The 24,284-nt window shown below is 39.6% G+C and overlaps 1 long non-coding RNA gene across 1 annotated transcript in view; it reads right to left on the bottom strand.

Annotated features, from left to right (window-relative positions):
* LOC122548016 overlaps positions 1-23,475 on the bottom strand; it is a 31,287-nt gene extending 7,812 nt beyond the window's left edge. The window contains exons 1-2 of the long non-coding RNA XR_006311154.1: positions 23,434-23,475; positions 19,000-19,070 (exon numbers count right to left, since the gene is read on the bottom strand). This is a non-coding gene — a long non-coding RNA (uncharacterized LOC122548016). The remainder of the gene's footprint in view (positions 1-18,999; positions 19,071-23,433) is intronic.
* Positions 23,476-24,284: the final 809 nt, after the last annotated feature.

Raw genomic sequence — 24,284 nt, 5'->3', positions numbered from 1 at the left:
TTTGCTGGAAATCTGATATAAACACACAATGTTGGCAGATCTGGCAGCATCCATTGAAATGGAAACAGAGTTAATGTTTCAAGTCCAGCGTGACTTCTTCAGGAAGCATTTATATTTATCAGTGAAGGATAAAAGATTAGCACATTGTGAGCGGAGGGGGGTTGCTGGAGGAGGTTAAAAACTGCAGAGAAGTTTCTCAGAGAAACAAGGACAGAAATAGTAAACATACGACAACATTTAAAAGGAGTCTGGATGGGTATATGAATAGGAAGGGTTGAGAGGGATATGGGCCAAATGCTGGAAATGGGGCTCAATTTAGTTAGGATATCTGGTAGGCATGGACGAGTTGGACCAAAGGGTCTATTCCTGTGCTATATATCTCTACACTCCAAATAGGTATGATTTAGTAGCAGTTACTGAGACATTGTTACAGGGATTCAGAAGTGCGAGCTGAATGCCCACTAGTACTCTGTTTCGGACAGATAAGACAGAAAGGAAAAGGAGGTGCTGCAACTTTGTTACTAAAGGAAGGGATCAGTGTTACATTGGAGATCAAGATGCAGAATCAGTGGAAAGAACAAACTGCTAGGGAAAACAAATGCTTGATGGAAGTAATCCATAGATCCCCTGACAGCAGTTCCACAAGGCAATAAACCTCGAAACATTGTAGATTGTAAGAAAGGTATGATAACAATCATGGGTTATTTAAATATACAGAGACTGGATTAATCAAACGGGCAAGAGCAACCTCAAGTGAGAAGTCGGAGAGTATTAGAGGTTGGTTCCCCAACATATTGCTCCAAGAAGCAACGAGGGAGAAGGCTATTTTGGATTTACTATTGTGTAATAAGGTAAGATTAGTTGATTATCTTGCGTAAAGGATACTTTAGGAAAGACTGATCATGCCATGCTGAAATTTCAACTTCAGTTTCAAAATGAGAAACTGGAGCCAACACGAGAGTTCTGGTGTTAAACAGAGATAATTAGATAAGCACCAAGACAGATTTAGCCTTAATGGACTGGGCAGAAAAATTGAGAGATATGACAGTTGAACAGTGCTATATATTTAAGAAAATATTCAATCCTTCCCAAATAAATATATTCCAGAAAGGAAGAACGATTCTAAGAGAGGGAGGAAAAATGGTAAAGCAAGAAAGCTAAAGATAACACCAGGACAAAACTAAGGCATATCACATTGCAAAAGTAAGTGGGAAACGTAAAGACCAAAAAAGGCTTACTAAAACAGTAATAAACAAACTAAAGGTTAATTATAAATGATGACAAGTGCAAAATATAAAATCATCAACAGCAAAAAGATTATAGCTAAAATGAGCATTGGCCCCTCAGAACACGAGATTGCAGAGTTGACAGTGCAGAACAAAGATTTGCACAGGCATTAGAACAATATTTGCCTCAGTTTCCAGATCCACCACCATGTAAATATATCATAGAACATCGACCCTACAAAGAAATCCCACGCAGACCAACTACCTTATCCTATTCCTGTCACCCTTCTTTTCCTATGGCTAACCTACCTTGCCTGCACATCCCTGGACACTATGGGCAATTGGCATGGAAAAATCTATCTAACCCACATATCTTTGGACGATGGGAGGAAACCCCCACAGACACGGTAGAATGTGCAAGCTCCACATAGACAGTTACCCACAGCTGGAATCGAATACAGGTCCCTGGTGCTCGAAGCAGCAGTACTAACTACTGAGCCAACGCAACTTGATATAACAGGTAATGTCACGTAGAAATTACAGAAATGGAGGAACATAAAACTATTATTTCCACTTAAGAAAAAGTACTGATCAAACGATTGGGATTAAAGGCAAACCAGTCCCCATGATTTATATCAGAGGGTCTTACAGGAAGTGGCAGCAGAGATAGCGGATGCATTGGTAAATTCTCTACAGAAATGTTCTATTGGATTGGAAAAAAAATGCTAATGTAATGCCCTTATTCAAAAAGGGAAGGAAACAAAAAGTAGGAAACCACAGACAAGTTTTTTTAACATCTGTCATGGAGTCATAGTCATAAAGAGGTACAGCACAGAAACAGACCCTTCGGTCCAACTCGTCCATGCTGGCCAGATATTCCAACCCAATCTCGTCCCAACTGCCATCACTTTGTCTCTATCCCTCCAAACCCTTCCTGTTCATATACCCATCCAGATGCCTTTTCAATGTTGCAATTGTACTGGCCTCCACCACTTCCTCTGGCAGCTCATTCCACACACATACCACCTTCTGCATGAAAGTATTGCCCCTTAGGTCTCTTTTATATCTTTCCCCTCTTACCCTAAACCTATGCCCTCTAGTTTTGGACTCCCCCATCCCAGGAAAAAGACTTTGTCTATTTATCCTATCCATGCCCCTCATGATTTTATAATCCTTTATAAAGTCACCCCTCAGCCTCCAAGGAAAACAGGCCCAGCCTATTCAGCCTCTCCCTATAGCTCAAATCCTCCAACCCTGGCAACATCCTTATAAATCTTTTCTGAATCCTTTCAAGTTTCACAACATGCTTCAGTTAGGAAGGAGACTAGAATTGCATGCAATATTCCAACAGCGGCCTAATCAATGTCCTATACAGCCGCAACATGACCTCCCAACCCCTGTACTCAATACTCTGACCAATAAAGGAAAGCATACCAAACGCCTTCTTCACAATCCCGACTACCTGCGACTCCACTTTCAAGGAACTGTGAACCTGCACTCCAAAGTCTCTTTGTTCAGCAACATTTCCAGAACCTTACTATTAAGTGTATAAGTCCTGCTAAGATTTGCTTTCCCAAAATGCAGCACCTCACATTTATCTAAATTAAACTCCATCTGCCACTCCTCAGCCCATTGGCTCATCTGATCAAGATCCCGTTGTAATCTCAGGTAAGCTTCTTTGCTGTCCACTACACCTCCAATTTTGGCGTCACCTGCAAACTTACAAACTTAAGCTCACATCAAAATCATTTATATAAATGATGAAACGTAGTGGATCCAGCACCAATCCCTGTGGCACTCCACTAGTTCCAGGCCTCCAGTCTGAAAAACAACCCTCCACCACCACCCTCTGTCTTCTACCTTTGAGCCAGTTCTATATCCAGTTGGCTAGTTGTCCCTGTATTCCATGAGATCTAACCTTGCTCACCAGTCTCCCATGGTGAATCTTGTCGAACACCTTACTGAAGTCCATATAGATCACGTTTACTGCTCTGCCCTCATCAATCCTCTTTGGTACTTCTTCAAAAACCTCAATCAAGTTTGTGAAAAATTATTTCCCATGCACAAAGCCATTAGAATCCATGCTTTAGAAATTAGTAACAGGATACTTGGAAAGTTAGTACACAATCCAGAGTTAGAATTTTTTTTAAAACAGATGGGTAAATTATGTTTGACTAAAGTTATCAGAGTTTTTCAAAGAATGCAACAAGAAAAGTTGATAATGGGGGTCTGACAGATGCAGTATAGCTGAACTTCCAGAGGCATTTGATAACATGGCACGCAAACCATTAATATACAAGGCGAGAGCACGTGGGGTTGGGCAAATACATTAGTCTGGACAGAGGACTGGCTAACCAAAAGAAAGACGACAGTCCGGATACACGGGTCATTTTCTGATTGGCAAACTGCAAGTAGTGGGCTACCACAGGGTTCAGTCCTCAGGCACCAACTATTTACAACCTGTGCTCATGACTTGTATGCAGGGATAGAATATAATATAGGTAAATTGGAAGATGACACTAAAATAGGCAGGAAAATAGGCTGCAATGAAGAAATAAGAAATTTACAAATGGATATGGGTAGATTTGGTGAATAAGCCAAAATGTGGCAGATGGAATTAAATGTGGATAAGTGTTTAAGTTTTCAATTGGTCAGAACAACAGAAAGGAAACTTCAAAATGCTTCCGTCTAGAGGGATGTGTATCTCCTTGTGCACGAGTCACAGAAAGCAAGCACACAGGTATCGCAGGTAATAACGAGGGCAAATGGAATTTTGGCATTTATTGTGAAAGAAATGGTTTGGTCTTGGTCCCCTTACTTGAGGAAGATTGGAATTGCATTGGAAACATTCTGAGAGGTGGCACGGTGGCACAGTGGTTAGCACTGCTGCCTCACAACGCCAGAGACCTGGCTTCAATTCCTGACTCAGGCAACTGTCTGTGTGGAGTTCGCACATTCTCCCAGTTTTTGCGTGGGTTTCCTCCGGGTGCTCCGGTTTCCTCCCACAGTCCAAAAATGTGCAGGGTAGGTGAATTGGACATGCAAAATTGCCCATAGTGTTAGGTGAAGGGGTAAATGTAGGAGAATGGGTTTGGGTGGGTTGCTCTTCGGAGGGTCGGTGTGGACTTGTTGGGCCCGAATGGTCTGTTTCCACACTAAGTAATCTAATTCCAGAGAAGGAAGGCCTGTTTTATGAGGAGAAATTAAGCAGTTTCAGTCTTTACTCACTAGAGTTCAGAAGGACTAGAGGAGATCTAAGATTAAAAAGGGGATTGACAAAGTAGCCAAAGAGCCAATTTGAGAACCACAGATTACACAAGTTTTGATTAAAGCGTGGCAGATTTAAAACAGAGAACAGGAAGCATTACTTCTCTCAAAGGGCCTTGAATCTGTAGAGTTCAGTACCTCAGAATCCAGTGGACAATAAATAAATTTGAGCAGATAAACAAATTTTTAACATGTTTTGAGTTAATGGGTTATAGGGAGCAGGCAGGAAAGGGGGTGGGGGGTGTGAGATGTTAAAGGGTTAATTTGTTCTGATAAGTTCTGTCTTACAGGCAGGATGTGACAATCTAATGATACTCTGTAAAGGCTGCAGGTTAAGGAATAACCCGAACACTCGCTATTTTATGGAATAACCTCATCACACGCTGTTTTCAGGAATAACCTAGTCACACGTTGTTTTCAGGAATAATCTAATCACACGCTGTTTTACAGAATAACCTAATCTCTCACTTTTTGGGTAGCAAAGGGTTGTGTCTTGTGTGCATGACTGACTGTGATGTAAAACCTCATATAAGGGGAGGACGGTTCCCTTGTTCGGACAGCCTCGCTTGACACGCTCCACAAGTATCGCAAAGAGCACGAAGCAATCCTCCAAAAGTTTGTACTTGCTGAAATAAATCATGGCTGTTCACAGAAGTTGGCAGATTGTAGTTGCATCATGCGTGTAAGAATCTCAAGAAGGGAACCTCACAGGGGTGTAAGACGGAGTTGAAATCAGCCATGATTTGGGAAGAACAACAGGAAGGCATAGGTTCTGGGTCAATGGAAGGATTCTTGGCAGTGTGAATGTGCAGAGGGATCTTGGCGTCCATGTACATAGATCCCTGAAAGTTGCCACCCACGTCGATAGTGCTGTTAAGGCAGCATACGGTGTGTTAAGTTTCATTGATAGAGGGATTGAGTTCCGGAGCCGCAATATCATGCTGCAACTATACAAAACACTAGTGCAGCCGCACTTGGAATATTATGTACAGTTCTGGTCGCCATATTTCAGGAAGGATGTGGATGCATTGGAAAAGGTGCAGAGGAGATTTACCACGATGCTGCCTGGTCTGGAGGGAAGGCTTTGAGGAACAGCTGAGACCTTGGGTCTGTTCTCATTGGAAAGGAGGCGGCTAAGAGGGGTTTTGATAGAGACATACAAGACGATCAGAGGATTAGATAGGGTAGACAGTGAAAATCTTTTTCCCAGGATGATGACATTAGCTTGTACGAGGAGGCATAACTACAAATTGGGGGGTGATAGATTTAAGACAGATGTCAGAGATAGGTTCTTTACTCAGAGAGTGATAAGGGTGTGGAATGCCCTACCTGCCAATGTAGTCAACTCAGCCACATTAGGGAGATTTAAACAATCCTTGGATAAGCACATGGATGATAATGGGATAGTGTAGGAGGACAAGCTGAGAATAGTTCACAGGTCGGCGCAATATTGAGGGCCGAAGGGCCTGTTCTGCGCTGTATTGTTCTATGTTCTATGATCATATCAAGTGGTAGAGCAGGACTGAATGACTATATTGTCTATAGCCACTCCTAGTTCTTCTAAAATATATAGGAAATGCTTTCCATCATTTGTACAAATGATCTGGATGTGATAACAGGAGGTACAGTTAGTAAGTTTGCAGATGACACTAAAATTGATGGTGTAGTGGACAGCGAAGGTTACCTCAGAGAACAAGATAATCTTGATCAGATGGGCTAATGGGCCGAGAAGTAGCATATGGAATTTAGTTTTGATAAATGTGAGGTGCGGCATTTTGGAAAGGCAAATCAGGGCAGAACTTATGTACTTAATGGTAAGGCCCAAGGGAACGTTGCTGAACAAGGAGACCATGGAATGCAAGTTCACAGTTCCTTGAAAGTGGAGTCGCAAGTGGACAGGATAGTGAAGGCGAAGTTTGGTACGCTTGCCTTTGTTGGTCAGAGCATCGAGCGTAGGAGTTGGGAGGCCATGTTGAGGCTGTACAGTACATTAGATTAGATTAGATTAGATTAGATTACTTACAGTGTGGAAACAGGCCCTTCGGCCCAACAAGTCCACACCGCCCCGCCGAAGCGCAACCCACCCCTACATTTACCCCTTACCTAACACTACGGGCAATTTAGCATGGCCAATTCACCTGACCTACACATCTTTGGACTGTGGGAGGAAACCGGAGCACCCGGAAGAAACCCACGCAGACACGGGAAGAACGTGCAAACTCCACACAGTCAGTCAGTCGCCTAAGGCGGGAATTGAACCCGGGTCTCTGGCACTGTGAGGCAGCAGTGCTAACCACTGTGCCACCGTGCCGCCCATTAGTTTGACCACTTTTGGAATACTGCGTGCAGGTCTGGTCTCCCTGCTATAGGTGGGATGTTGTGAAACTTAAAAGGGTTCAGAAAGTAGTTACGAGGATGTTGCCAAGTTTGGAGGGTTTTTGCTATCGGGAGTGGCTGAATTGGCTGGCGCTATTTTCCCTGGAATATCCGAGGCTGAGGGGTGACCTTCAAGGTTGAGATAGGATAAATAGACAAGGTCTTTTCCTCAGGTTGTGGGATTGGAAAACTAGAGAGCAATGTTTAAGGTGAGAAGGGAAAGATTTCAAAGTGACCTAAAGGGCAACTTTTTCACGCAGACAGTGGAGTGTGTGCAGAATGAGCTGCCAGAAGTAGTGGAGGAGGCTGGTACAATTACAACATTTAAAAGCCATGATGTAGAGGTGTCAGTGTTGGACTTGGGTGGACCAAGTTAAAGATCACACAACCACCAAGTTATAGTCCAATTGCTGAGATGTCACCTTTCTTTTATAAAATCTAATGTTATATTGAGAATGTGACTTGAAAGAAGTTCTGAGATTTACATATTAATGAACCTGCAGCCCATTCTAAAAGGTGAAAGACTTGACAGCAATCTAGATTTGTTCAATATATCATTTCAGTAGTATGACACTGTGATCTTCTGCTGAAAATTCTGTGTGCTATAATCCTATTCCACAGCTACCTGGAGCAGTGCTCCAAAAGGAGCACTTGGAAATAAACCTGTTGGACTATAACCTGGTGTTGTGTGATTTTTGACATTTAAAGGGCAACTGGATGGGTATATGAATAGAAAAGGTTTAAAAGGACATGGGCCAAAAGTTGGCAAACAGGACTAGATTTATTTAGGATATCTAGTCGGCTTGAACAATTTGTACCAAAAGGCCTGTTTCCATGCTGTAAGGCTCTATGACTCCATTGATACAACTTACATATTATACAGCATGTCATGAAACTGCCCCTGTTTCACAGGTACTTTGCAAAACAAAACAATGAGACACCAAACCAGAACTCATTCAGTCAGATAAAACAGTGAGGACTGCAATATTAGAACTAAGTGCCAAATTCAGTTTGAGCGACAGGTATGTTTTAAGACAGTGCGTCACATATTATTTAACTTAAGTGTTGGAAGTCTTTAATAAATGCCATTTCATTAACACAATAATGGTCAGCATTTTATTGCATCTTAAGCACCCTTTGTATTTAAAATCCCAAGAAGCAATTTAAAGAATCATCACGTAGTCTAGGATTTAAAATAAATATGAATTTAAAGTTCATTATTACAAGATAGGTACCATTATTTTGATCATGGATCAGACAATTTAATGATTCAAGATTTCACATGAAACAAGTGTTTTTTTTTCCCCCAAATGGAAACATCACAGTATCTTGTATGAAATGATTTCATGGAATCCACTCTATTACATTTCCAACTATGGTGTGTTGCGGTTTTGAGACATATTTGGCATAAACTGGGCACTTGCCTACTTCCTGCTGCATTATACATTGTTAAGGAATCATCAAGTTGGAAGCAATTTTATTGTTTTTAATATTGACTTTCTTGACTGTGCAGCTAGTGCCGTATACATGAGCCAGCATCATGGTATTAACCAACTTTCATTAATGCCAATATTTATATATACACACTGAAGGCATTTTAGTTGAACCTGAACTGAATTTTCATCACAAAACATGCGTCTTCCAGATGCCATTAATGATTAAAAATGGAAACCATGGCTGACTTTTACTGGATAAAACTTTTACTGACCCAGCCCTGGAAATACTAGTTCCATATTTGGCAACATTGTCACTGAGCTGGCTGCAACTTAGGCAGAATCAAACTGAGGAGATGCCTGATTTATATATAGGTTAACACCCTGCCATTGTTGAACCAAAATGGGAAACATTGTTGCAGAAATCATGTCCTTGTGAGGTCGTAGCTTTTCTGAAAAAGAGCACTTTTTTCCCTTTGTGCCATTATTTAGAGTACCCAAAGTATTTCACAAATATGCGACTTACAATTTTTATATATGGAAACAAATCAAATAAAAGGAAATATAAATTGTTGCTGAAAGCACTCACAGCATGAACTAAAATAAAAATGATTCAAGTTCAAGAACACATGGACAGTGAAATAATTTACCAATTGTATAATCTTTGCTGACAAGTCAGAAGACACAAGTTGTTATTTTGGTTAGTCACTTCTGCTCTTTCTTGCCTTGCCTGACTTCAGCTATGTAATGGGGGAATTTTCTTCAGCCAATACATGAAGTAGATTGAGTCACTTGGTCACCAATGGCTTATTCTATGTCACTTGCAGAATCATACAGTGCAGAGACAAATGCTATTCTCAGTTACACCAGTCCCAGTTTTCAGCACTTGTGTCATAACATTCAAGGCTGTGGGACATGTGCTTATCCCAAGCGCTTTTTAAAAGGTTCTGATATCTAGGCCTCAACTATGCTCAGAGGCTGTGAATTGTAGACTTTCACCACCCTCTGGATGAAAAAATGTTTTACTCAAGTCCCCTCCAAAAATCCTGCCTTTCACCTTAAAATTATGGACCCTTGTTATTGACTCTTCAACTAAGGGGAACAGCAGCTTTCCCTCCACTCTGTGCACACCCCTCGTAATTTTAAACAACATTAGCCTCTCTTACCACCCCACCCACCCCAGAAAACAACCTGAGCCTATCTGGCCTCTCTTCATAAGTAATCTGCTCCATGCCAGGCAACATTCTGGTAAAGACAAAAACAGAAATTACTGAAGAAACGCAGATCTGGCAGCATCTGTCAGGAGAAAGCAGAGTTAGTCAAGTCATTGAGTATTCCCTTACCTTGTTTAATTTTCCAACATTTTCCAATATAAAATTCCATCTACCACTGATATGCCCATTTGGCCAACCTACACTCTCCTTAAACCATGAACTTCTTCCTCACTATCAACCACCCAGCCAATGTTCATGTCATCTGCAAACTTAATAATTCCTCATCCCACCACATTTTCTTCGATCATACAGTTTCTGATGTCAGCACTTCATAAAGTGAAACCAAAATTAGATGCTTCAATGTCACACCGGTTATGTATTATAAATTACAAGGTCAATTTTGCACTAAAGGTTATATTTTAGGGAAAAATAAAATGGTTCAAGGATTATTATTTGACTAAAAGAAAACAGTGAAACTAAGATTCCTCAAAATCTAGCTGCTTTGTAAATTTCATTAAGAAATTTCTGCAAATTGTATTAAAAATTATACAATTTATGTTTCCATGCAGAGATAGAGCTTTATTTCAAGACCAGTCTAATCTCATGGTTGGATAATGCAAAATAGTGAACTGCCAGCTTTGGACACATTTGGTGTTTTTTTTAAATGAAATTTCGCTTATTGCATGAAAAGAATATTTAACACTAAGGAGTAAAAATATGTACATTACTACCTCAAGATCAATTTCTTAATACTGCATAGTTGCAGCATAGAACAGGTAATTACATGTTTCAAGTTGCTCCATTACCACAACTATAAATTTTAAAAGTCATACGTTTTCAAACTAAAGTCATTGTTCTCACTGTCACTGCAGAATACCACAGCTAAAAGACACTAAATCAATAATTTTACGAGAGAGAGAGAGAATATGGCCAACTTCTGCATTCAGCAACAACCAAGGAAATAATACGCATATTCAATCATCTCTCTATACTAATATTCATACTGACTCGAAGACTTGGGCAGTATGAGCAATAAAGTCGCACAGCAAGCTGTTATGATATGAAGTATACTGTTTGAAAGAGGTGAACACAGTAGTAGCTTTCAAAGAGAAATTGGATATATACTTGTATAGAAAGAAAAAACAAAGTTATTGGAAAAGATAGGGAAATGGGTATAATTGCTGAGTCATGTCAGACAGTACAAACTTGATAAGCCAAATGAAGACCACTTGTGCTGCTTTACTATTTTACGATTTTCATTTTGAATTTATGACATGCATTAATAACTTATGAACCACACAGAAGCTGATGAGAAAACAAGTCAAAACAGAAAAATTAAATCTCTAAAGAACTGCAAATTGGGCTCTCCCTTTCCTTCAGGAGATCAAAATAAGAATGTAATAAATAGGTTCAATTTACAAATAATCTAGCGATTTCAATCATGTAAAGTATACATTTCCAGGAGTATTGTCGAGTTTGTTTACAGCATTTAAACACCACAGTATATCTTACGATACAGATTTTTTTTAACCAATGATTGCATATCTTGCTTACACAATATTGCTTATGCTGTAACTTTACCTCCAGGCCTTACAGAAACACATCCAGTTACTAAATTACATTTGAATCTGATATTTTTTACGAAAATAATAATTGACTTGAACAGCCTCTGGAATTATGACTTCATAGATTTTTTTGAACCTGTATTCAGAATGATCCAAACAGGAGAAAATGGAAATTAAGTTTATGGCTGAAAAGATAAATAACTTGTATGTGTGTAGCTCCTTCAATATGAAACATACCAAGACATTTCACGGTGTAACACTTCTTTGGTATCTTGGAGGATTGTGGGCTAGAGGAGATTACAAAGTGGTTGTGGAGAGAATGCGAGGTCAAAGGAGAATTTGAAAACAAAGATGAGGATTTTAAATCAATATGTTCTTAGACCAATGTAGATCAGAAAGCACATGGGTAAATTAGGCATGGGACATGGTGAAATTTAAGACAGTTTTGGGTACAGTGAGACACACCAGTGAATAGAGCACTTGAATAGTCAAGTACAGAGTTAGCAAATGCACAAATGAGCATCTCAACAGATAAAGCAAAATCAAGGTAAAGTCAAGTAATACTACAGGGGTGAAAGCAGTGGCCTTAGGTGCCACAAACGTATATTTGAAGCTCATTTCAAAGTCAAATAAAACACCAAAGCATCATTCATACTTGTCAGAGAGAGGGATGGAATGTAAGGAGTTTAGTGTGTAGATCAAAAAACATTTTTGGTGCTTGCAATATTTAATCGAAGGAAATTTCAACTCATCTAGTACCAAATATCAGAGAAGTAATCAAAAAATTCCAACAAGGACAGTTCAGTCTGAGAGAGATGGTGTTGAAATAAAACAAGATGCCATCAGCCTACACGTGAAAACTGATGCAGTGCTTTCAGATGATATGATCAAGGAGCAGTGTGAAGATGAGAAATAGAAGATTTGCAAGAATAGATCCTTAGGGGACACCAGAGTTAGAGACAACCATACAGGAGTGGAAATTTAAACCATGTTTGTTGAAATGTGGAGGCTGGTATATTTTAGAAAAGCAGGCAACCATAATGTTGAATGGTGTTGCTTTCTGACATCAATAAATAAAACAGATGGCAATTTCACAGACAGCAGGAGTCAAATCTGAGCCTGCTGCTGTCGTATTAAATATCAGCTCAATAAGGACATTAAAACTGCTGACCCCAACCCTCCCAGATGAGGACGTGACTGCAAGTGATAGCCAAGAGAGCAGGAAAAGGTCTTAATTTTAATCCTCATTTTATCTTCTCCACAGGATCTTATTCCCGACATAGAGGTGAAAGAAATAACCATTCAAAAAAACCAAAAACTTAAATTAACTGTAAATTCCTTTACATGAAGTCAGCATTCGAAGAACAACAAAAATAAATTTTGTAAATAACTTTTTTAAAAATCAGACCAATGCCTGGTAACAATGCACAAATTGCACTTAATATTCACACACAAGATGCTGGAAACAGCTGACGCAAAGTAGCCATCAAGTTAATAGCGTTATTCTCACTATGTGTACAATCTCAACAAGTTACAAAGTAATCTATCAAGTCAAGTCCAACAAGATAGCAGATCCAATGTACTTAATGTCCAGCAAAGTAAACAAATTCTACAAACTCACTAATGAATGATTCCTCAACTAAGATATGTTCTAAATGTACAAAAACGTAGAAAGGAGCTTAATCATTCTAATTATTAAGGAGATGGTCTCTACAAAATTCAACAGACTATCAATAACTTATTAAATTGTCCCCATGTATTAACATCTCGAAGTTTGTTTTAGAAATAATTTAAAGGGATAATCAAGTAAGTTTATAACCGACAAGTATTTATTGCTGGCTGGAGACAAACAATACATTACAATGGAAAATTTCTGAAGTCAAAAGGAATTAAATGGAAATTTAGCAGAATTATGTTAAAACTGCACCCCAAGAATCCTACAAGCTATTAAAAGCAGTCAGAACAAAATTAGCCAGTATTTATAACAATAAATACACCAAAGTAAATAAACAACCAACATCTGATACTTGTATTTTGAAGCAGTTATGTGTTAGTCATGAATTGTTGAGTCACCTTGTTTTAAAAACCAGCTCCCTACAAAATGATGTACATTTCTTATGTAGAAAAATAACTCATGAATTCAGTCAACAGAAAAGGATAAATTGTTTCTTCTGTTAACTGTAAAGGCCAACTATCACGTGTTAACCAATATGTATATTGTCAAAAATTGAAATTTTTTTGTTACAAACTGTACTCAGCATCTTTTTTCTTCGTTTTACTTGACATGTCTGTTGATTCTTTCAAATACTAAACTTACGCATATCAATTATCGCTGACAAATTATGCATCTGATTTTAAACTGACAAATTTCAGTTTGAATCTTACCTTCACCAGTAGTCATATCTAACACCAGTCTACACAATACAGTGCTCAGTGTTAGCTCTGAAGTCAGAGGATTTAGTGTCAATAGGGTAAAATTCAATCAAACCCTCCCCAGTCAAACAGACACCAACCATCAATCAACACCAATGCTAAAGACACCAGTTTCTTTTCAACCAAGGGACAACATTTATAGTGAAAGCCCAACCTTCAAATTAACCCAGCTCTCAATATTTCCTTCATTTGATGGTTTATAATAGAACAAAATGTGGAGAACTGGGTTGGCCCAGAAAATGTACGCTGTACAACATCTTTTCAAAAAGCAATCCTTTTCCCCAACATGAAGATTGGGAGCACTGAAATAAACCGTATTATTTTTTATACAAACTCAAATATCTAGAGTCTCTTCTAGTGCATCAGAATGAAATTTCTAAATTCATTTACACTGATTGACAGGTATGCTTGTTTCTTAGCATGGTGCCATGAGTCACTGTAAACCAGCACAAAAGATTGAACATAAATTACATATCACCAGAGAGGAAAGATCTGAATGGAGACACTAGATGATCTCCAATTGCAAACACTTGCACTCGAAATAGAATATCTCTTTTGGGTGTTTAAAAAAAAACACCTGCATAATTAACCGAAAGCAATGATTCAAAAATATAATTCCACTCAGCAACCTCAAATTTAAATTCAAAACTCTCAACTCAAGTTCCTTATTGCATGAAGCCAGCAATTGTCATTTGTTTTATAATGAAGAAGTGCATAGACTCCAGTTTACATCTTAGCTCAAAAACATTTTAATGCCCAATATGACAGTAACCAAACAATGAGGATTTTCATCCATGAAAACATCTCTTCAAAATTCTGATCCCCGTAGTCACAAAAAAAATTTCCAATACAAGACATCACATCTCAAAAGGTGAACCGCATCAAGATGAAATTCTTCATTCTCTGAAACCTTGCAGTGTTTACAGCACTTTTATAACATCAGGCTGGATCATTTAAATGCCCTTAAGTTACAGTCAACATTAGAACACTTTATAGCTACCCAAATTTATTTATACGGATAGATTTAATTTGTACTATACACAGTTTCTATATGTTAGTTTCACTTCTTACAGAAGTCAAGTATAACTTATATGTTAAACAAAACCTCAATGTCAATTCAATTTCCTACTAAAATATCTGATTTTGCATCTGATAGTTGTCATCATTAAAACTTCCTTAGTCCAAATATAAAATTTCTGTGTTCAGATTTATAACGTGTTTGCATAAATGAAATCTATCACCCTGCAATTTAGTAATCTGCCAACAAGGTGACTTTTACCCTACATATCACTCGTGTTTTTCTTCTATCACTTTTTCCTCAGCAGTTGCAGTGTCTCCAATATCCAAATAAGACAAAAGTTTAAACAAAGTTATCCATCACTTGACTTGGATTATTTTAATGCCTTTAGTGAGGTTTAACTTGAATGAACTCAGCATATCCAAAACAAAAATTATTTGCATTTGATATTCAGGCCAGATCTTGGATGCTTTAGGTATATTTGGTTAACGACATCTTGGCAGTGTATGCTAGTTCTCAGGATACAAATAGTAGCAATCAGCTGTATGAAACAAGCTTACTTTCTTCAGCTTTTAACAGTATATGTTCAGTTGTGTGGCTCAATGATTTGAATAACAGTTGGGTCAATTTCAAAAGGTCACTTTTGTGTTTACATACTGAATTTTTAAAGAGGCACTGTGTGAAAGCAACAGACAATTTGATGTTTATTTGTTCAACTTCACAACTAACTGAATTTTTTGAAAATAAATAAATGGAGCAAACAGGAGGCTGAAAGAGCAATGAACGTGGAAGGTGGAAGGAGGAAGAGAAATAAATTACGGTTAAGGAAAACATTTGCTCCAGTCAGAATACAGGGTGTGTGAATACTCACATGGGAGAGAGTCACATGAGCTCTTGCGCACGTGCAGACAGCAGACATGAGGGGGAAACCGTACAACGGAACAAGGGAATTTGAGGTTAGAGTGCAGTGAATAGTTCAAAAAGGGAAGAGATAGGGATAGCAATAAATTTGAATGGTGCTAGAAGGAAAGATGATAGAGGGAAGATTGAAGGAAGCATGAGTGGTAGAATATGGGGCTGCATTTTCCCAGAAATTTCAAGGACAGAGTGCAGCAAAAATGGCTATTCTTCCCACTAACATTAAAAGAGAAAAACAAAAAAAAGGGAAGAAAAATTGAGAAAAGTAAAGAGAAAACTAGAAGTGAGATCCCTGTAATATGCTTCTTCTGATCCTGGCTAGATTTTCACTCCGACAACATAGAAAAGTACAGCACAGAACAGGCCCCTTGGCCCACAATGTTGTGCCGAGGTTTAATCCTAATGTAAAATATAATAATTTAACCTACACACCCCTCAACTTACTGCGCTCCAGGTGCCTGCCCAGCAGTCACTTAAATGTCCCTAATGACTCTGCTTCCACCATCACCGCTGGCAACGCATTATCACAACTCTGCGTAAAGAGCCTACCTCTGACATCTCCTCTATACGGCGGCATGGTGGCACAGTGGTTAGCACTGCTGCCTCACAGCGCCAGAGACCCAGCGACTGACTGTGTTGAATTTGCACATTCTCCCCGTGTCTGCGTGGGTTTCCTCCCACAGTCCAAAAATGTGCAGTTTAGGTGAATTGGCCATGCTAAAGTGCCCGTAGTGTTAGGTGAAGGGGTAAATGTAGGGGAATGGGTCTGGGTGGGTTGCTCTTCGGAGAGTCGGTGTGGACTTGTTGGGCCGAAGGGCCTGTTTCCACACTGTAAGTAATCTAATCTAATCTATACCTTACCCCTAATATTTTCAAACTATGACCCCCTCGTACCCGTCAACTCTGCCCTGGGGAAGAGTCTCTGGCTATCTATTCCTGTCATTATCTTGTATACCTCGATCAGGTCACCTCTCTTCCTCCTTCTCTCCAGAGAGAAAAGTCCGAGCTTTTTCAAACTTTCTTCATAAGGCAAGTCCCCCAATCCAGGCAGCATTCTGGTAAACCTTCTTTGCATCCTCTCCAAAGCCTCTGTATCTTTCCTATAGTAGGGCGACCAGAAATGGACACAATATTCCAAGTGTGGTCTCACCAGGGACTTATAGAGCTGTAGCAAAACCTCGCGCCTCTTAAACTCAATCCCCCTGTTAATGAAAGCCAAAACACCATATGCTTTCTTAACAACCCTATCCACTTGGGTGGCAATTTTGAGGGATCTATGTACCTGCACACCCCGGTCCCTCTGTTCCTCGACACTACCTAGAATCCTGTCTTTAATCCTACATTCAGCATGCGCGTTCGACCTTCCAAATGCATCACTTCGCATTTATCCAGGTTGAACTCCATCTGCCATTTCTCAACCCAGCTCTGCATCCTGTCTATGTCGTGCTGCAACCTGCAATAGCCCTCGAAACTATCGACGACACCTCCAACCTTTGTGTCATCTGCAACATCTTCTAATCTACATCAATTAATTAAATTTAAGTTAGTGGTTTCCACTTCCTAAAAGTCTCCTCTACACTACGGACATCCAGTTTGTTTACAGTGTCATCAGTCACCAGTTTACCTCATCATTCTCACACTGAGATGCAATGAGACCCCAACTATCAGCACTCTTTTTCTGCCTGGCTAAACCTGGTTTTACCTTAAACATCATTCCCAATTACTCCACACATGTGCGTGACTCCAAAACAAGGGGCATTGCTTCAGGAACTCGTATGTTTCCTGAATGAGCCTGCCTTTTCAGGAGATACATGGTCGAAAAGTGTGGCACTGGAAAAAGCACAGCAGGTCAGACAGCATCCTAGGAGCAGGAGAGTTGACCTTTCATTAGAAATATGATGAAAGGCTTACGCCTGAAATGCCGACTCTCCTGCTCCTTGGAGCTTTTTCTAGTGCCACACTTTCCAATGACTCTCCAACACTTGCAGCCCTTACTTTCTCTTTGCTTTGTTTCAGTTCTACTGTTTCCACCCTCAATTCTTTTTGGTAAATTGATCACTGTATCTAAAGGTACTGTCTACTCTTGCATCAAACCAGAAAGCTTAAATCAACTTTGTTCCCAATTTCTATCCATTCTTGCTTTTGTAGAGTCAGAGATATACACCATAGAAACTAACCCTTCAGTCCAACTTGTCCATTCAGACCAGATGTCCTATATAAATCTAGTCCCTATTCTTCTAAACCTTTTCTATTCATATACCCATCCAAATGTCTTTTAAATGTTGTAATTGTACTAGCCTCCACCAGTTCACCTGACCTGCACATCTTTGGATTGTGGGAGGAAATAGGAGCACCCGGAGGGTGTGGGAGGAAACCCACACAGACATGGCGAGAATGTGTAAACTCCACACAGAGTGTCGCCCGAGTAGGGAATCAAACCCAGGTCCCTGGTACTGAGAGGCAGTAGTGCTAACCACTAAGCCACCGTGCTGCCCCTAAAAGAGGAGACATTTTTAGAATTTCTTCAGCATTTGGTGGTGCCTGTGAAACGACATTTGTAGGCCATCCTTGTATGTCCTGATGGTATCAGGACTCAATGTTTTCTCTGAGCTGCCTCGTCGCACAGTATCCTGATGCGACTGCACAGTCAGCAAAAACATAATGTAAATGGCCATACACTTAAAAGAAATCTTTACACACAGTCACTATAAGGATAGTGGGGAATGTTAATCTTTACAACAATAACTTGCATTTATTTGGCAATGTTTTAAAGTTGCGAATGTCCTAATGTTTCTGCGACGCACCTTTAACAAAGATATTTGACAGCAAGCCACACTGATGGGTTATTACCTGAAGGACCTACACAGACACTTGGTCAGATGAACTGGCCATGCTAAATTGCCCATAATGTTAGATGCATTAGTCAGATGTAAATGTTGGGTAGGGGAATGGGTCTGGGTAGGTTACTCTTCGGAGGGTCATTGTGGACTTGTTTGGCCAAAGGGCCTGTTACCATACTGTAGGGCATTTAATCTAATTTAGATATCATAGTCTTGTACATAACAGAGCAAATAAGAAAAAAAAAATTGCTGTGATAGGACAACAGAAGGACATGACTTCAAGCATTTAATACATGTAGTGCATGAACAATGTTAGTGTAGGAAAATAAAACACGACAGAGATACTATTCAAAAGTCTAACAACATGACATTATCCAATAATCATTCAGAAAGAAAAAGCAGCCTTTTTAAATCAAAAAGTAGTAAATATTTTTGTTAGGGATACTTTTTCTTTCCACACTGCCTCTCCATTTAAAAAGAACATTGCCCAAAAATACAAAATTAGATTCAGCTACAACTCATCCAATCAAATAGGCACTTGTCAAATGCTTCTACCAATAATTAAACACAAAACTGCGAGTTTGAATTCAGAATGGCTTCCACCAGTAATACAACATCAGATGATTGCAAGTGTCATCTGGAAGCTCATCATGGTCTTTAATGTCCCAATTTCAAAGACAGCATTAAAATAACAGTCCAGTTAACTCACCAGCTGCTGAAGACAAAATCATATTTCCAGATTTCTGAACCTCATCAAATTTCGCAAAAATTACATTCAACCTGGATAAAGAAAATAAATAGTACATTGTAAACATATAAAACAGAAGATAAATGTTCAAAATCTGTAAGCATTTATTTTACACACTTAAAGAGCACTTTTGAACAAATTAGCAAAATACTTGAATTTACTAAGTATGGAAACCGCAAGAACCTAATCATGAATAGTAGTTGCTAAGTTTCAAAGTAGTAGCTCCACCAGACCGGAAAGTAGAAAATATAATCCTGTCATTCATGGACTGGAAGGGAGAAAACAACAAGCTTGTGGGCAGCATGGTGAAACATTGTTCGCATTGCTGCTTCACAGCACCAGGAACACAGGTTCAATTCCAACCTTGCCTGGAAGTTTTTTCTAGTTTTCCTTGTCTGCGTGGGTTTCCTCCCACCATTCAAACATATGTAAGTGAGGTGGATTGGCCATGCTAAAAATTGCCCCAGGGTGTACAGGTTATGTAAGTTAGCCATGCAGGGTTATTGAAGGGCTCTGAATTGGATGCTCCTCAGAGGGTTGGTGCAGACTTGATGGGGTGAGTGCCCACTTTCTACAGTGTAGGGATTCTATGATTCAAGGCAAGAACGTTAGAAAAACATTTCCACTTCACCAAGCCATGCTGTCTCTTCCCAAGTATCCTGTGTTTTCCAGTTGTAACTTTAAGGATCGATTGTAACAGCTTACCTGGAATCAGAAAACCCCTAGAGAGTAGAAAGAGCACATTCCACCCATCAAATTTGCACCAACCCTCCGAGCAGCATCCAACCCAGAGTCCTTCAATAATCCTGCATGGCTAACCTAGCTAACCTGCACATCCCTGCACACTATGGGGTAATTTTAGCATGGCCAATACGTTTAATCAATTCATTCGACTTCTTTTGAGGAGTATCTCGCAAAGTTGATGTACTGTATTTTCCAGAAGGCAATTAACGAAGTGTCACATAAAAGGGATTCTGAAAGCAGAAGATCATGGTGGAAAGGATAACATCTTAGCCTGAATGGACTCTCAGACTCTTAACATTTGCCTGTATCTGTTTTTTTTTGCCACTGATTACCTATTATTTACTATCTCTGCTATTTAACTGTGTGATGTGCCTGTATTGTTCCCAAGACAAAGCTTTTCACTGTGCCTTGGTACACTTGACAATAAATTCAATTCAATAAAAGGTTGATTGGCTTGTGGAAACTGGAGTATGAACAAGTGGGTCTTTCTTTGATCACCATCATGTGATGAGTGGAGCCCTGTCGCAATCTGAGGTGCACCCTCAAAGTTTTACAATTCACATCAATGAATTAGATGAGAGAAGTGAGGGTGTGGTAGCTAAATTTGCAGACACAATAATGAAAAGCAGAAAAGTATGTTGTGAACAATATCCTCTTTAAGCTAGATGGTTGCTCGGATAGCTCATTCATGACGACTGGAATACAGATAGAAACATCGATACCACTCGCTGACCTCAAGAGGTCCACACAGTATTCCATTATCCAACGTCCAAAAGCTGTGATATTTTACTTTAAAATATAGTAACATTAAGTACTTAGTATGGCATATAAACAGAATAGTTTATGAAGTCAGGGCAAGGAACTAGAGATAAAATAATTAACATAGTTGTGGGTATGTTCTCCAAGCTGGGAAGTTGATTTGCAGATGTTTCGTCCCCTGAATGGGAATGATCTTCAGTGCTTTGGAATGTCCTCTGAAGCGCTTCTGGAATTTATTTGGTTCCACTTCTGCTGCTTCCGGTTCTTTGTTGTAGTGGCCGGTATATTGGGTCTAGACCTATGTGCTTGTGGAGTCTATGAATAAGTGCCATGCTTCTAGAAATTCTCTGTTTGGCTTGCTCTATGACCACTGTGTTGTCCCAGTCAAATTTACGGTCCTTGTCATCTGTGTACATGGCTACTAGGGACAGCTGATCGTGGTGTTTAGTGGCTAGTTGATGATCGTGGATGCTGATTGCTACTTGTCTGCTAGTTTGTCCTATCGAGCTTTGCATGGAGTCTTGTAAATTACTGGAAAAGCGCAGGTCAGGCAGCATCCAAGGAGCAGGAGAATCGACGTATTGGGCATAAGCCCTTCCTGAAGAAGGGCTTATGCCCGAAAAGGCGATACTCCTGCTCCTTCGATGCTGCCTGACCTGCTGCGCTTTTCCAGCAACACATTTTTCAGCTCTGATCTCCAGCATCTGCAGTCCTCACTTTCTCCTAGTCCGTCTTGTAAATTACATTAATCTTGCAAAAGATGGCTATAATGTCTCAGAACTGACAACCAAGCTTCTCAAACCACACAGATTCATGATAGCCCATAAACCATGGGCGGCACAGTGGTTAGCACTATTGCCTCACAGTGCCAGAGACCTGGGTTCAATTCCCGCCTCAGGCAACTCTGTGTCGAGTTTGCACATTCTCCCTGTGTCTGCGTGGGTTTCCTCCCACAGTCCAAAAATGTGCAGGTTAGGTGAATTGGCCATGCTAATTTGTCCGTCGGTTAGGTGAAAGAGTAAATGTAGGGGAATGGGCCTGGGTGGGGTGCGCTTCGGCGGGTCAGTGTGGACTTGTTGAGCTGAAGGGCCTGTTACCACGCTGTAAGTAATCTAATCTATCTTTAAAAACTGACATCCATGCTCAGACAAGAACTCACCAGGACAAAAGACTCAATATCCATTATGTGCAAGACAAACATAATTTACAAGATTCCATGCAAAGACTGAATGCATCACTACATAGGACAAACAAGCAGACAACGGGCAATCCACATCCACGATCACCAACTATCCACTAAACACCACAACCAGCTGTCCCTACTTGCCACACACACAGATGACAAGGATTACAAACTCAACGAGGACAACAGAACAATCATCGGACAAGCTAAACAGAGGACAGCCAGAGAATTTCAAGAAGCACGGCACTCATCCACGGACTCTACCAACAAGCACATATGACCCGTATATTGGATCAAGGTCTAAAACAAAAAACCAGAACCAACAACCGGGAGCAGCAGGAATGGAACCAAATAAATTCCAAAGACACAGTACAGCAGCGCTTCAGAGAAAGCTCCAAAGCACTGAAGATGACACCTAGATAGGGGATGAAACGTCTGCAAATCAACTTCCCAGCTCAATGAACATACCCACAACTACGACAACCGGCATCAGAGCTACAAATCTTTATGCACACCCTGAATGTTAATTAGCCTTAACCAGATAAATGTTTTAATTTTTAATTTGCCTCCCTCATTCAAGCGTGAGATTTTTTGAATGTGAAATCAGACTGAGCTATGAGATAGAACTTAGAACATAGGGTGAGAACATAATTTTAGCATTCCGATATATTGTAAACATATTGTTTATCTTGCTGCTCCACTGGTCAGCTCTGGCAGTTTTGCCTTGCTCAACCTACTCATTCAATAATTATATATTGTAAATTTGTTTGCCAATCTGTATTTGCTTTTAGACTCAGTATAACTAAATAGAATTGATTGACAGTTGTTCAGTTTACGCCACAATCTGGCATTTACAAACATGCAGAAATGAAAGGCTGGCAAGTCCTTTTAAGACCATAGCTGGGAGCAACAGATAAGAGCTGTCAGCATATATTGTCGACCTCTATATTGATTTCAGGAATCCAAGAGCTGCTACAGCTGCAACTCAACATTCCCCATCAAGACACAAAGTCTACATGGAATATCAACAGCACAGCTTCATAATTCAGATTAGCTGTCAAAGACAAGCAATGAGTTGCTCTGAATTCTAACTCTGCATTCTTTTTCTGGATTAATATAAACTCTAAGCAGGTATGAATGAACTACTGCAATTTATCACAAATAGTATAACAGAAAATGCGTGCAACACTCAGAGTCTGACAAGAAGTCAGCGAGAAAGTACAGTCAATATTTCATGTTGATGACTTTCACTCCACTGACACTGAGACTTGCTAAGTGTTTCAAGCATTTTTTTATTAAACGGTCCCACAAATAAATCCTCAACAGAAAGCACAACAAGAAATAATCAATATGCCACAAATTTGAGCATCTAATTAATAGAAAATTAACATTAACATTACTTGCAAATTCACACATCACTGCTTTGTGGTTCAATGGAACATGAAAAACAGTCAGAATCCAGCTAAGTGGAACTAGCATCGGTTCAGCATGTTCATTTATTTAGATTCAGATAATCCACACTAAGTCAGATAGAACATCAGCAGTACTGTGAATTTGAGGTCAAGAGATAGTAGGATAGAAGGCAGACTATCTACAAGATACACTGCAGAAAGTCACCAAAGATCCTCATACAGCACCTTCTAAACCACGACCACTTGCATGTTGAAATACAAGGGCAGCACCAACATCTATCGGTTCCCCTCTCATACCTCTCATCATCCCAACTTGGAAATACACTGCCAATCCTTCACTGTCACTGGGTTAAAATCCTGGAATTACCTCCCTAAGGGCATTATGGACTGTAGCAGTTCAAGGCAGCAGTTCACCATAACCCCGTCAAGGGCAAGCAGGGACAGGCAATAAATACTGGCCAGAGATGCCCATGCCCTATGAGTGAATTTAAAAAAAAAGACATTTCTGCTGTGTCATGCACAAAGAAAACAATTATCTTTCAATTTCTTTGACATAAGAAAGCACCAACCATTACCAATCTTCCTGGGCTCGCCTCAACATCAATATCATTACTACAGCTAAAAATCAATTCCAGTTTTCATCATATCAAGACAAAATAATCTTTTAAGTTGATGATCCTTTTACTACACAATCAATTTCAACTTTATTTATAGCATATACATTTTTTACATATATACATCAGTCATAACTTCATAATGCTTAAATCTGAGTACAGTTTAGCAGTGGTAATGCTTACTACCATGTGACAGATTTTTCAACAATTTTATGAAAGCAATCTTATGAAAATTTGGAAATTTCTTGGATTAGACTCAAATAATATTTAGCACTGCCTCAGAAGGCAATCAAGGAGGGTCACTGAAGGTGAAGATAGACAGGCGAAGGAATCAAAACTTATTTGGGATAGATGAGAATGTGGAATTCAGAATGCAAACAGATCACCTGTAATCTTGCTGAATGATGGAATAGACTGAAGGAGCCAAATTCCCATGCTCCTGCCCTAATTTGCATTCATAAACTATGACTTTAATTTTGTTCACTATATACAAAAACAGAGCTTTGCAGGAGACCCAAAGTCAATTTTGACAAA

Source organism: Chiloscyllium plagiosum, unplaced genomic scaffold, assembly GCF_004010195.1.
Source record: "Chiloscyllium plagiosum isolate BGI_BamShark_2017 unplaced genomic scaffold, ASM401019v2 scaf_9533, whole genome shotgun sequence".
Lineage (NCBI taxonomy): Eukaryota > Metazoa > Chordata > Chondrichthyes > Orectolobiformes > Hemiscylliidae > Chiloscyllium > Chiloscyllium plagiosum.
This window is presented reverse-complemented; position numbering and strand designations above follow the sequence as displayed.